General features: G+C 42.9%; 1 protein-coding gene across 3 annotated transcripts in view; it reads left to right on the plus strand.

Moving 5' to 3' along the window:
* Positions 1-15,906, plus strand: part of GRK5 (G protein-coupled receptor kinase 5) — a 159,257-nt gene that overhangs the window by 4,919 nt on the left and 138,432 nt on the right. The gene's annotated exons all lie outside the window — the stretch shown is intronic.

Consider the following 15,906-nt stretch of genomic DNA (forward strand, 5'->3'; position numbering starts at 1 on the left):
TATTTTTTTGGGGGGGGGAGCAACATTTCTCTGTTTTGCATCTCTTGATTTTAAACGATTCTGTGTGATCTGATGTGCACACAAAAGGAGTTTTGGAAATCCTCTCACAAGCATTCCGGAGTGAAGTGTTATAAACAGCTCATAGGATTGGTCCTGGGAAGTTTACCCAGGCAAGGTGTTCAGCTGTAACCTTTTAATGTGTTTGCTGGTGGCTTAGCCTCAAAAACTTATTGCAGGAATGACTCTGCCCACAGTTTAAGAAGGACTTGGAGCCAGTTCACAGCATACCTTTTTGTGTAGGAGCATCACCAGAAAGTGACGTTTTGAAGGCATCTCCCAAAATACAAATCTCAACGTATTGCACACCAAAAATGCTTTGTTGTTTTTCTTGCAGCTTAATCGCTGGTGTGCATGAAGGGGAAACGATGCAGCTCAGTGGTAAAAGAGAAGCCAAAGGTCCAAATTTCAATCCATGGCATCTTTAGCTAGGGCTAGGAAAGATCTCATGCTGACTGGCAGAGCCTCTCCCACATCTCAATCTCCAACCTGGTGCTGTCCAGCTGTATTGGATTATAGCTGCTGTGCTAGCTGGGGCTGATGGGAGTTGTAGTATCAAATGTCTGGTTGGGAAGATGTATTAACATTTAAGTTAGGTAACAGACAAGACTTAATTGTTTCTATTGATGGGAAGTCTGTCCCCAACCCCCACCTCAACTTTGCATGCCCTCAAAACACAATTGTATTTAAAATTACACTTCTTCATGCTTTCTGGGTACCTGGTTTACCTAAATAGCATTATTTCAGTTGCAAATAAATTCTTCATACTTAAACCGGACAGGGTCATCAAGCCAATGCTTTTTGTTTTGGAAATAGCAAAGTGACCTGTTTTGTTCCAAGACATTATTTGCTATTTATGAACTGAAATTAACAACTCTAGAATTGAAATAAACAGGCTCTAGAATACCACAGACCCTGTTTAGCAAAGGTGAATACTGCTGAAATTGATTCCTTATTTGGCATCAATGGTGTGTTTAATCTTGATGTGATGGAACAATAATTTGCATGCTGCTATCGTTTTGAATGTAGCACCAGTAGATTGTTACAGTGATATGGAGCATGAGGTGTCTCGTTCTGCAGAGAAGTTTACATTCTTGTTTTAACTAATGAAAATCCATGCAACATATGGAAAATGAAACTTTTCAGTGCGGATAAATTTTGATATCATGCAATAGACCCCCCCCCCTTCTTTTTTTCTGATCCTCAAATATCCATATCTTTGATGTGTGCCTTGGGCCATCAAAAGAACTGAAAATCAAAGAACTGAAATCCCACAAAACATTTTAATTAAAATGATAAAAACAACCATGTAGTAAATATAAATGGAAGAGCCTGAAAAAAAGTCTAGGAGTACAGTTCCTACCTTGTGCCTTTGCTGTGCCGTCATACATCTTAAACTAGAAAACGGGTTACTGTATAGGAAAGGAAATCATCGGTTTCTGGGCAATTGACTCGCTGTGCAATGAATCTCCAGGTTTTGTGACACTAGCTCAGCTTTCCCCAACCTGATAATCCTCCAGATTGCTGATGGCAGTTGTCGTCCAACATATTTGAAGAGCACCAGATTGGGGACAGCTGCACCAGCATATTTATTTCCAAGCTGAAATTAGCTGGGCTACACTAGGCTTTAAGGGATGTGGTGGCGCTGTGGGTTAAACCACAGAGCCTAGGACTTGCCGATCAGAAGGTCGGCGGTTCGAATCCCCTGCTCCTGCCAACCTAGCAGTTCGAAAGCACATCATGTGCAAGTAGATAAATAGGTACTGCTCTGGCGGGAAGGTAAAGGGCGTTTCCGTGTGCTGCTCTGGTTCACCAGAAGTGGCTTAGTCATGCTGGCCACATGACCCGGAAGCTGTACGCCAGCTCCCTCGGCCAATAAAGCGAGATGAGCGCCACAACCCCAGAGTTGGTCACGACTGGACCTAATGGTCAGGGGTCCCTTTACCTTTACCTTACACCAAGCTTTGCCTTTTGATGAGTCTGTTTCATCTCTTAAATCCCTTCTCTGTAACAGGAGTGTGTCTTCCCACCTTAAAGTCTGTATGTCCTATACTGAGGGTTACAGCAAATGCTTTGCAGATGGTCCAAAGTTCAACCCCCTCTATCTCTAGTTAACCTTGGATGTCATATACTGCTGCTGGGAGGGATCTGCCTGATACTTTGAGAGGTTGCTGCTGGTCAGAGTAGATAATACTAGATGGACCGCTGATCTGACTCTGGGAAAGGCAACTCCTCCTGCTTGTCTTGTTTCTCAAGGAGCAAGATGGCAGCCTTCATTCCACCACTACAAATTGATGCTCCTCCTTCCATTACAAGTGGGTTGGATATCATACGTCAAATTGGGATTTGCGGGGCTGTTTCTCCAATGGCTAATTTGACAAGGGAGAAACTGTTAGTCCAGTCTTTGCCAACCCGAACCCCTCCTGATGTTTTGAACTACAACTCCTGTTATCCCTAGCATTGACCAGGCTGGCTGGGGCTGATGGGAGTTGGAGTCCAACCGCATCTGACAGGCACCAGCTTGGTGAAAGCTGTGTTAACCTGATAATGTGCATGTATTCGATGCCAGCAGTCCACTTTTCTTGCAAGAGCCCTTGGGCGTGAGTTGGTTTTGAAGATGGCGGTTTTGATCTTGATAAAACTGTCTTGTGTGGCTGCAGCGAGTGGGAAAGTGTCTTGAGTTCATGTGCAGGTAGTTACAGAGGCTGGGATGTTCATTTTACACATCAGCTTCTGAAAGGGGAAAGGGCTCCCTTTGTCGGTGTGAGGGGCGCCTTTCACAACTTGCAGATTGCCCTTTCTTCAGTGTAGCATTGTGACCAGCCATCGGAACAGCTCTGCATTATTCCATGGCATTGGAATATGCATGGGCCACGCCTTCCCGACGTAATGCAAGATGGTGCAATATTTAGTAGATGCCAAAAGATCAGTTCTAGTCGAATGGCATTAAATGTTATCTAATAAAATAGAGTGCAACAGACATGCTCACTGCGCTGATGTGTGTGTGTGTGTCTGTCTGTCTGCCAGCTTCTCTCCCTCTTCACAAGCAAGCTTACACATACTGTGCTAAGAACAGAAATTGCTCCCACAAATTGGTGTTTGGAAAAAATGTATATATTCATGTGTATGCAGCTGCTGTGACTGCATAAACACAATATGTTTAAAGCACTCCCCTGATGAATCTTGGGAATTGTGGTTTAAGGATGCTGAGAACTGTATCTCTGTGAAGGGGAAACTACAGTTCCCATTATTCTTTTTTATTGAGGAAGGTGCTTTAAATGTTCGATGTGTTGTGAAGTGTTATCCCCATTAATACCACAGTAAGTAGATCCAAAATCTCTTCCCTGGGGAAGTGGCAGTGAGAACAAAGGGGATAGGAATGAAATTTGGGTCTGGATGAATAGATATCTGTCTATCTCTGTCTAGCATCTAGTTTTTCAGTGTAAAGGTGTCCCCAATGTGCCCGCTTTCCCTCTTTCAAAACTTCACCCTTTGAAGAAGCTGTTTTAAATCTGCAAGTACTGAAATGAAGTAATAACGTCCGTATTCTGTTGCAGCAAAAAACCCACAACGGTGTCCTGTGGCATTTTAAAGACTTGCAAATTTATCATGGCATCATCTCATCATGAAGTGGGCTGTAGTCCATGAAAGCTTATTCCATCATAAATCTGTTAGCCTTTAAGCTGCCACGAGAGCTGAAACAAATATAAATCGGCCCTTTTCCCATCAGAGATAATGACTGACTTTGAGGCTCAGCTGACATGAGATGCATATACATGCAGAGTCCCACCCCAAAATCCTGAGACTCTTTGTCATCTAGCACTACAAATTGCTTGCCAGATGTGATGTTTATCCCACCCTGGCCAACATCTTGTGTGAGGACAGGTTACTGTAAATTGTGTGAGCCTCCTGCAAGTTCTTCACAGTGGAGTACTGTTGGCATACATTTGCAGGCTTGGGCACAAAGCCTGCTGTTCTGCAAAGCCATTCGTGTGCATGCGAGGGACAATCACGCATCAAGCCAAAATAAAATAAAATAGGATACTCCTCCTGCAGTTGCTTGCAAGACTGAAGAGGTAAAGCCAATTTTAATCCTAAAGCAGCTTGCCCATTCAAGCCATGCAACAGAATGGCCAGGTGCCTGCAGATCCATGCCTTTTGCTGCACTTTATAGGACTGTGGCCTTGATGCTTCACAGCTGGCAAAACACCTGGAATTCCATCAAAAAATGGAAGGATTTGCCTATAGTAGAGAAATATTTTCTGGTTATAATTGCTTCCTGAAACAGGGATTTACACATCCCTTGGAGATTAGATAGTGTTAGGACAAATTCCAAAGAAGATAGCTTAAACGCTTTACCGTATCACAGGTTTCATTGTGTTTCAAACAGTAGTATGCTTACTATTCTGCTCATACAGAAGCAGGATTGAGTGACAACTCCCTTCTTCGCCAGCAGGGGCAGCGTAGAGCTGTAGTGTTACTGAATTTGCACAGTGGAGATGCAACGAATAAGCTTATATATAGGGAAATAGGAACGTTTGGGCCTTTATAGCATGCTGTCACTCCATTTTTTAAGCCGATGGAATGATACATAATGGGAAGCCTGGAACTGTGCAAGGGAGGGAGAAGCTATCAAAATTCGCATTCTTCCACCCTGTAGTGAAAATGGGTCCAGTCTTTACTTCATTTATTGAATGGATCCCAGCGTTTCGCTTACAGAGTGGCAGCTGTACTGTCTGAGAGTGGTTGCAGCAGAAACTCCAAGCTCTTCAGCAGCTTCCCCTCATTTCATTGTGGTATCATGGGCCACTGGCTGTCCGTTGCACCGTGGCAGAAAAATCTCTCTGGCTAGAGCGTCCTCCGTAACAAGCACAAATCAATTGGCACTCCAGCTTGTTAGGAACTGGCCGCATCCCAATGATTGTCATTTAGCCGAGTTACAGGAGTTACCCTTGTTTCGGGGTTTGAGCTTGGAACTCTCTTTGGCACCACCCATCCTTAACTTCATCGCGGTTCAGTTCAGCACAAAAACAGGGTCATTTTTCATTCAGCATGGCGGCGGCTGCAGGCTCCTACCCTGGGATAATCATCTAGGAATTTCATGGGCTTAGCACTTCGTTCCGAGAAAGCTAAACAGGAACAGGGTTTGATTCGCAAATGTGTGTCTCCTTAATGGATGGGGTGGTAACCCTTGCTGGATTTTGCTTTATCTGTTTTGCTCACAAACAGAAAACAAGCAATTATCCAATGAGCCTCACAGCTGCACAGCACCCTCCCCCCCTTCACGTATAAGAGTCTAGTGGTGCATACACAACTGGAACTAATCAAATTCAAATTCTTCTCATTACGGAACAGTCTTACGGAATGTAGTAAGAATGAGAGCAGTCTGGGCCAACAGATATTCAAGTCTTATGGAATTTCTCGCAGCTTATGTTTCCCTGCAGGAAAACACTGGAACCACAATCCCGGCGCAGTGATGTGACTCAGGTTGAATCTAGACAATCCATTGTCCTGACTCTTGCAAAAGTGGGAGGCAACGTGCCTCTTTTACATAATGTGACCTTGTGGGTCATTCCGGCTTCATGCAGAAGCCGAACTGGTGTCACGTGAGGTTACCTTCTAGGTCAGGCCTGAAGGACCTGTAGCCCTTCCAGATGTTGTTGGAATCCAGCTCACACCAGCCCTATCCAATGATGGGTGCTGTCTGCCAACAGCATCTGGAAGGCCACAAGTTCCCCCCACAGAAAATCTACCTCTGCACTTGGGCAACTAACCCACAGCACAATACAGATAACACAGGGCAGCTGAGCGGGACTGGCTCCATGTTTGAGGTACCCTGGCCAGTATGTCCTCTAGTGGGGATGAGGGGCCGCCTTCTGTTAGTTGCCCTGGCAGACTGATCTAACTGTGGTAGAAATGCTCCAGGCAACTCTTGGCAGTTGACCCTAGGCTGTTAATGCCTTGGGGGCAATGCTCTCTCGCCCACCTGCTCCTTGTTAGGAGGGAGCTGCTGAGGGGTTCAGTACAGTAAGCCCACAACTTAACGTCTCATATAGTCAAAACACATTGGGTTCAACGGTAGGTGGGATTGCCAAAGTCATTTGCCCCAGAACCCTTTCTGCTCCTTATTTTTATTTTTTGCCACAAGTTAAAGAGTTGCAGGCTTACTGTATTGTATCTTTTCCTTCTCCCACCCACCTAGTACTCATTAAAGCTGCTGCTGTCAGTGCTACATTGTAGTGATATTACAGTTTCTGTTGCAACTCTTTATCGTTATTGTAGGCTATTTATTTTCCGTAAACTATTTTGTCAAAAAAATTGTGTGTGTGCTGAATGCAGTATATAAGTAGACTCTTCTGGTACGCTACAGTAGGCTAGGGGGTAGAATCATTGGCGCTCAAGAGGCTGGGAACCTGTGACTCTCCAGGTAATGGTGGACTTCCATCTTCCTTTATCGTTAACTCTGCTGGATGGGACTGATGGGAGTTGAAGTCCTACATCTGCTGGAGGACCACAGACTCCCAGTCCTTGACTGTACCGTTTCATCCCACAGGTCCAAGGACACAGCTTTTGAATGCTTTGCCCATTTATTTATTTTTAAACTTATTTAATACAAAAAGCCATCACAGCAGGCAAAGGGCTAGAGCAAAACACAAACAACACTCCACGTTCTTGTTTTCTGTTTCAAGAGTTTGGTTGTGGCGTAAGTGGTTCGAGTGTTGGACTCTGCTCTGGGAGAATAGGGTTCAAATCCCCACTTGGCCCGAAGCTCACTGGCTGGTCTTGGACCACTCACTGCCTCTTAGCTTAACCTACCTCACAGGGTTGTTGGGAGGAAGAACCATCTACACTACCTTGAGCTCCTTGAAGAAAAAAGGTGGAATATAAATGAAATAAATTAACAAAACCACAACAGATGAGGCCTCCAGACTGAGTTGCAGAGTGCTTTATTCAAACAAGAATATATTAATATGATTTCTGTGGGCTGCACTAGTTTTTTTAAGTTTTTACAGCACAAACTTTAGCTTTTTCTTTTAGTTGTGTATATATAGAGACAGAGGCAGAGAGAGATAATGACCACACTTCCTCTAGCTTGTTGTGATCTTGGCTTTCAGCACAATAACCGCTCCCCACATTAAATGGAGGGTGCACTTTGCGTGGTCGCGTGCAGCCCCCTGGACCCTATGCGGCACCATTAGCACAGGCTCGGCTTCGCCTTCCCCAGGTGGGATGCCTAGAGGTCTCCACCTACCTCAGCCAGTTGCCCAATCCCACCTGGGGAGGCGTTGCCAAGCTGATCAGGCCAGGTAGGGGAAGGTACCACCCTGCCCACACAATAGGGGAAGGATATTACCTGGGAATCATCCTGGATAAACGCCCAATGCCTGAGCCAAGGTCTACCCACATCTGAAACATATTAAAGTTGTGGCCAATTTTTAATCCCATAGCATGTTGTCTTGAGTCGTTATTCCACATGGCAGCCACCCAGGGTTTGGGGGACTCCGTCTGTCCACGCAATGCTTTCACACACTCATTCATGTGCTTAGGCCACCTTTATCGCTCAACATGCCAAATGAACTGTCTACATATTTGCATAATCTTCAAGAGCAGGGTCACTTGAAATAGACTGTTGAGCAAAGCAAAACCCAGCTTTTGGCTGCATACACACTATTTCTTTAAAGCACATTCAAAGCAGGCACACCCCAAAGAATCCTGGGATTTGTAGTTTACTGGCTGAAGAGCTACAATTCCTATCAAACTATAAATAAACTACATATCCCAGTATTCTTTGAGTGTTATGTGTGTGTGCTGGTTTTTATTTTATTTTTAAAAAGCCGTTCTGTTGTTTTGGTCCTTTGTTTCTGCTAGCTTCGTTGTTTCTAACCAATTCAAAGTGAGAGAATTCATTATACCGTTTGATGAACCACTGACCTCTCTGTTCCTCACTAGAGTAGATCTAGTCAACAGCCACTATCTTGGGGACTTGATAGAAATGACTTGTGCTCATGCTGGAAGCTTTGCTGTCCCTCTGTGCTAGAGCACATTTTAGTGGAAAGTTAGCCCTAGGCTGTCTTGCCCTTGCAAGTATTTTCAGATGAATGAAATTGCACCTATTCTTCATTACCTGCCGTGCAAGGAAGATTCCAAGAGATGGCAGCTGCCCTCTCAAAATATTTCCTGCCACTCCATTCATTCCCCTAGCTTTCAGTCACAGTATCTTTGTATTTAATGTGTATAGCATGCATATTAGCCAAATCCTTAGTCTTGACCATCCTTTGCTTCCCTAAACTAGTTTTCCTGGATTTGCTATTATGACAGAAATATTTTAGTGGTTGATGAGGATAGGGAAATGGTGGCTCTCCAGATGTTATTGGACTCCAACTCCCATCAGCCCCAGTTGGCAAAACTGGTTGTCAGGCATGATTAGAGTTGGAGTCCAACAACATGGAGGTAAATTGACTCTGTAGAGGCAAGAGCTCTGATTTGGAGTTGCCAGCTCTTGAAATCAAATTTCTGTTGGTTTCCTCTTCTAAATGCTTATTAGACCTTTTCTTAAGAGCATTTTGTTTTCCGTGGTATTTTTTGAGGAGAGGTTGAAGTGATGCAGCTTCGGAATGCAAGGGGCAACTACTTAATGCTCTCCTGCAAAAATAAAAAAAACATATTTGACACATTGTGGTTACTGAGGTCAATATCCCTTTTTCTTGGCTTTAATGAGAAAAATACTCATTTACTGCACACAGTTTGCCCACTTTTTGTGGCAGGCAGGGGAAAGTGCTGCTACATAAATGGAATAATTTTGGGAAGCCCTGGCTTTAAGCTGGTACAAGTTACAGTTGATGACCAAAAGGATGCGAGCAATTACCATATTCTGAAATGGGGAGATACACTTTTGCCAGTGTTTCATCTCATCCTGTGAATAAAGTAGTAGATACTTCAGCGTTTGTGATAGCTGAAGCTCTTTGATTTTTGACTTGGCAGAACTTTGAGCCAAGGCTTGGGGTTTTGGAGAAAGTGTCCTTGCTTAGGTGGAATTCTACTCACCATGACTTACACCGCTGGATTCCAGGATGGGAACTGGAGTGAAGGTCATAAGATAAAGATTTCGCTTGAGGTAGGACATGACTTCTTACTCATGTGTTGGACATTGCCTGGTATTATGCAAGAAACCACAAAAGCAATTCACAGGCTGTAGCTTATTTGGCTGAAGAAGGGAAAGAATAGTGAGAAGAAGCACCAGAGACCAAGTATCATGTGAACTGTGATAACAGCTTTTTTTTTCCAGCCTTGTGTGACATGGAGACAGGATTGGTAGGCAACGTCACCCCTAGTTAGCTGAAATTCTGATGCCAAAGGCATTGAGAATCCTTCTGATTTCGGTGTCCCTTGGCTAGTGGGGTTTGTGTTCAGCACCATCAAAATTTGACACCAAATGAAAGCCCTGCTGGGATGGATTTGATGATCAGCAGATCAGTGGCAGCTTGTGCTGGAATCCTTGGAAAGAACATTTGACTTTGGTTCGATCCAGCAATGCATTTTTCAAATAGGACTGCATGCTAGGAGTCACTTCACCACTAAGGCAGACTTTCCTAATCTGGTGTCTTCTGCATTTTGGCCTACAACTCCCAAGAGCCCAAGCCAACATGGCCACGCTACTCTGAATTAGGATTTTCAAAGTGCTGCAACATTTGGGACCAGGTTTTTTTGCAGTCCATATATTATCATACTATTCCAGGTCTTGAGACTTTGAGGTGAGGCCCTTCTTTTTTCCTGACCTACACCAGAAGCACATTTGCAGGAAATTAGAAAAGAGCTTTCTCAGTAGCTGCTCTGGATCTCCTTCACAATGGAGGTCTGTCTTCTCTGATGACCTCTTCTCAGCAGGTGAAAATGATTTTATTTAGACAGGCCTTTGTCCGCAGAAGCTGAGTTGTTATAGCTACTATAAATGTGCTGCAGTTGGTTCTACCAGCCTCGATGGTCTGAGGAACGCTGTGTTTGGTGCCAGACAGGGGGCAACCAGAGACCCCCAAAACACACACAAAAACCATTTGCTATGGTATGAACTTTGGCTACACTTAATCAGATGCATCAGCTGACAACTGTATCTTTGTTTCAGAATGCTCCCATAGAACAAACAATAAAGTTTCAGAAATACCTTGTAAAATTTGATTTGATCTGCAAACAGTATGAACGATTAATAATGATATTTCTACATATAGCCCCACTGCTGCTGTTGATCTTTAGGCTGCTAGTTGCAGAATGTGAGACAAAAGGTTAGTGTCTCGGAACCGTTCTGTCCTTACTTGGTAAAATCAGCTTGAAGTTAAGATTTAACAGTGAAACAATGAAAAAAAGGCTAGCAGCTCTGATGTCTCTATCCCTAGCTGCAAGGCACGATTACTTACAAAGCAGTTCCCCACAAGTAATCCAGATGGCGGTCTGGAAGCTCAGCAGAGCAGGGTGCTTACAAATAATCCGAAAAATTACTGCGTAATAAAATTTTATGATTTACCTTTTGATTATGAAGCGATGTCACTGGTTTAGAGGACTGTTATCCTATACCACAAAAAATTTCCTCCACAATTCTGGTCAACCAGAAACAAGTAACACAGATATCTCAGTCAACTTACTAGCACTTACCTGGAACCCAAATTTTGCCGCCAATGCACTTATTTTTCTTTTCTTTTCTTGCTCCTTCCCTTCCTCTGCATTAATATGGGCCCAGTAGAATCACCATTAACTGCAAGGTTTGTGTTTGGAATGAGACGGCTTCTGGCCCATTTCCTGATCTCCTTGTTGAAGGCGAGGCTTGGCATACTATTGGGTAGGGAGGTCTGATCTGCGGGCCCAACCTATGGCCAAAATGAAGGGGAGAAAACGTGTTTCATTTGTTGCTTTAAAAAAAAACACCTCAAAAAACTTTGGTAGGTCTTGTTCAGTTAGTATTTTTCATTTATCTGCAAAAGGGCCCCTTGCCAGAAATAACGGATGACATATTTGCCAAGAGAAAATGTATGCCAAGAGCCTGCTACAGTTGTTAAAACAAAAACTTGTGAATCATATGTGTAAAAGCACAGCCACGGCAGTTAAAGAAGTAAGGAACCGTTTCCATTCGCAAAGGCACTGCATTAACTATTTTAACGGTGCTTTTAGAATGATCAGGAGTGGAAATGGTAAAGAGAGAGAGAAAGAAAGGGGGGGGAGTTACATGTGAGCCAAAGTTAACTCTACCTAGCGCTTCTGGCCTGGCCACCAGACATGGAAGGCTAGCATCCTAGCTAAATGTTGTTTTATTACATATTTCTCTCAAATATAAAGGCTTTTATATGAGAAACATTCAGGCTCTTGTCCTTGGCCGCTGCATAGTAATAACATTGCATGGTGCCAGTAACTGCTGCTTATGAAAGTCTGGCCTAACATTCTTTTGTGAAGAAGGAAAATGAGCCATTTTAGAGCTAATACAATGAAGCAGCAGGCCAAAGAATAGCCTCTCTGTGAGGCCGGGGGTGGGGTGGGGAGGCTCCTGTGCCCAACTTTGCAGAGCACAGTCCTCTGTTGGAAGGACTGTCCTGCCCAAGTCAAGTTTAAAGATAAAGAACCATCAGGAGAAAAAGCCAGGGACCGTTGAAATTGATAGGAGACTAAACTAGCATACAGGTCACCTGGTCACAGTAGTGAGATACAGAAATTATTTTTGAATTTGCATATAAATCAGCATGTGTACATTTTATACACTTTTTGGCCTCTTTCTTCTCTTGGTGATGAATAATTGGCTACCTTACCATGGATGAAGTGCTAACAACCATCGTGTGGTTTAACTTGGTCCTTTTCTAAAAACCTATTCAGTGTTGGACATAACATGACACCATGACTGTTGTACTATACAGTCATATCTCAGGTTACAGATGCTTCAGGTTGCGGGGTTTTTTGGGTTGTGGACCGCTGAAACCCGGAAGAACCGGAATAGGTTACGCTTTGCACATGCGCAGACGCACCGCTGTGGGTTGCAGATGCTGTGGGTTGCAGACGTGCATCCCACACGGATCAAGTTCGCAACACGAGCTTCCACTGTATAGCAAAACAGCCTACCTATCTTCTGGAAGATCAAGTTTATCCAGTAACAAATGCAAAGTAGCTTGCTTCCCCCCCCCCTTCATTTTTCTTTGTGTTGGATACAGATGTATCCAGCTTGAGGTACATTTCATTTTTGCAAAGCTCCAAGAAAAATATACTGATGTTTGGGAGCCCTAATAAGTATTCTAAATTACTAGGACCCCAAATGATCTTTTAAGTTGTTATCATTATCATAATTGCTGTTTTACTCATCATAAAATCATAGAATCATAGAGTTGGAAGGGACCCCAAAGGCCACCTAGGCCAATGCCCTGCAATGCAGGAATCTTTTGCCCAACATGGGACTCACATCCACAACCTTGAGATTAAGAGTCTGAGGACTGCAATACCTCAAGGACCGCCTCTTTCCCTAGGAACCTACCTGGACCCTGAGATCATCTTCTGAGGCCCTTCTTCGTGTGCCGCCTCCTTGAGAGGTTTGGAGGGTGGCAACATGAGAACAGGCCTTCTCTGCAATGGCTCCCTGTCTGTGGAATGCTCTCCCCAGCGAAGTTTGCCTGGCACCTTCATTATACACCTTTATGCGCCAGGCAAAATAAATGTTCCTTTTTAACCAGGCCTTTGGTTGATCTGATTTACATCTTATGCCCTTTTAAAATATGGTGGGGGGTTTTTGGGGGGGGCTATTGGGTTGTTGTATTTATTTGTATTAGGTATTTTGTGGTTTTATATCTTGATTTTATCCTGTGAACTGCTCTGAGACCCCCAGGTATAGGGCGGTATATAAATAATAATAATAATAATAATAATAATAATAATAATAATATCCCAGCTTACCCATCTCAAAATGATTTACCATATGAATGTATTGCATGTATATGTGTTATATATAAAAATATGTATATGTGTGTGTGTGTATATATATATATATAATATTATATATATGTGTGTGTGTGTGTGTATATATATATATATATATATATATATATAAAATTAAAGACCCACAGACAGTGGGCAAATATCATATATCCACGTAATTGATGATGTGGACGCCTCACTGCTACAAGAATGGTTTTGTTGCACAAGGACAGCAAATCCACAGTATCTTCGGGGCTGTAATCGTACACACATTTACCTGGCAGCAAGCCCTGTTGAACTTATTGGTGTTGTTTCCAAGTAGACATGCAAAGGAATGAACTGGAAAGCCCTGTTAATTCAAGGCAGATCACTTATACTGTACATATAACCATTTGCTTATGTTATCCTTCGCCAACCTTGTGCTAGCGGGGAGGTGGTAGCCCAAAACACATGGGGGGGCACCAGGTTGGTGAAACCTGACTTACGTTGGTGTAAGCAACACAACATTGGGGGATGAAACTTGTGGAAGATTGCTGCTGTGCTTGTCTGAACTGGGAATGCTCAAATAGAAATCTCTAGGTTGTATCCGACATAGCACTAAGGTCAACATTCTGCCAGTGCAAGGGAATGGTTTCCCCTTCTACTATCTCCACATGCTCCCTAAATTTGATAGAGGGTTTTCCTCTGTAGCAGACTTGAGGACATGAGGTGGGAAGAAAGCAGGAGAATCCCCTTGCGCTAGCATTAATCCTTGCGGTCGTGCAAAAATTGGGTTGAATACTGCCCTCTGAGTTTTCTCTTTGCATTTTATGCTGTTCACATGAGTAGACCTTCTCAAATAAGCCCTGAAATGTTTGAAGAGATGGTTAGTGCAAAAACTGGTGTTTCGAGCCTTAAGGATTAGAAAGGTTTGGGTTTCTAAGCTACAACGCTAGAGTAGATAGGACAAAAATACCCAGCTGTCTTAAATTTACTAAGTAACTATATCTAGAACACGACTGCTCAAGCATTGGGTTTATTTAACTTGGGATACACAGATTGCCTTTTAAATTTTCCAATTAAACTTGGTATTTGTGGGCTATTTGGGTAACCACACCTTCATCCCTTATACCACAGTTATTATTAATGCTTTCTGGGGTTATACCAACCAACAGGAAATTTTGTTTTTTATAATGCTATTACTTTCTGTGTACAATCCTTGTAATAAGAGATTTCTGACTCTCACAAGTATAAAAAGGACTGCCTCTGACTACAACCTTTGCATTCAGACATCTCAGAATCCTGGCAAATTTCACCTATCAAAAATTGTTTTTAGGTGCTTTGAAATACAAGAGTTTGGGTGAGTTGTGGGTTTGTTTTTGGTATTGCAAGATTTGCTAAATTCTACACATTGTTTTCTAAACAGTTTGGAATTGTTTTCACTCTCAGAAGCATGGCAGGTTTTCAAGCATTTCAGTCCTCATTTAACCCTTACTTCTGTAGCAGACGCATAGCAGTTCTCAATAAACAGGCCAGAGTCCTCAAACCATCTTCAGTGGGAATGCTGCAAAATGTATGTCAGTTGAGGAGCAGGCTGATTTTTAAAGTGCACGGTTGATAGGTGTGTTTGCTTTCATGCATTTATGACTCAATACTATGCATCTGAATTTAGAAGTAAGTTCCACTGACTTCAGTGGGAGCCACACCTGGTGTATCTGCAGAGGATAGCAACGCAAACTTTTCCATCCTACTTATTTTGATAAAACGTCTCTTCTTGGATTTGCATTCCGTCTTTGACATTCAAGAAGCTGAAAAATGTGAGTTAATGGTAAAAGCAAGAATTAATACTCAAGCAGTGCATTTATAAAACGAGAGTGGTAGACCTCCGTAGAGACACATTCCAGGCATAGCTTTGATTTTGCATTTGAAGTGGGAATAACTTTGAAATTATTTCCTGCTATGTAATTCTATGCCATGTACCTGAGAAGGAACAGACGGGGATGATCAGTCGGATTAATCTTCCCTGGAGCACTTTGCATTATCTTCCTTGTATCTTGCTATTTAAAAAGATAACTGCAAGTCTAACCTCTCCCAACTAGTGCACTCCAGATGTTTTGAACTCCAACTTCCATCATCCCCAGCCAGTCTAGCTAAAAGTCAGGAATGATGGGAGTTGTAGTTGCAAACATCTAGATGGAGAAGGCTGGGTTAGGTGCATGAGAATAAAAGCAAGTAATAGATTGTGTCACTTTGGTGACTTGCATGTATGTCATTAATTATCACGGGTATATAGCCTGAAGGTTGGTATCTATCACACTGTTCAACATTTCTGAAGTATGCTGATTACTAGCTCTTTGAAAGCTAGCATTTACTGCACAGAACAGTATGTTGAAACAGCTGAAATTGGGGACTCTTATGAGTGTACCTCCCAATATAACAAATCCTATTATTAATCTTAACATAATATTTAAAGAATAATATATAGAACATCAATACTGTACCGCCACCCTTAAAAAGCAAACAAACCCCAAACTTTTAAATCGCCTTAGCCTTTGTTATATAACTTCAGGATTCTTTGGACAAAATAACAAACCAAAAGCCCAAATAGCATGTAAGGGTTGTTATCCCATTGCTCTTCAGTCTGCCCCCCAGAGGCCCATCACAACAGCAGTGATGTGTCACTCTGCCAGTCCAAATCATAGATGAGCTCTTGTGCCCATGAGATGATTCCAGAAATAGCCTTTCAGTCCTTCCATCTCCAGAAAGTCTTCTCTAATAGCATATTGAGAATCTCCAAAATAGTCATGGTTTATAGTCTGGCTGGGGTCCGTAGAAGTTGCTGCTAGAATAACCCATACAGACACCTCTATATAATAAGCAGAGTATACCCAAAGGAGCTAGACCTATGTCTGCATCTACAGGCTGTCCTCATAC

Source organism: Podarcis pityusensis (assembly GCF_964106645.2).
Source record: "Podarcis pityusensis genome assembly, chromosome: 5".
NCBI classification, from domain to species: Eukaryota; Metazoa; Chordata; class Lepidosauria; order Squamata; family Lacertidae; genus Podarcis; species Podarcis pityusensis.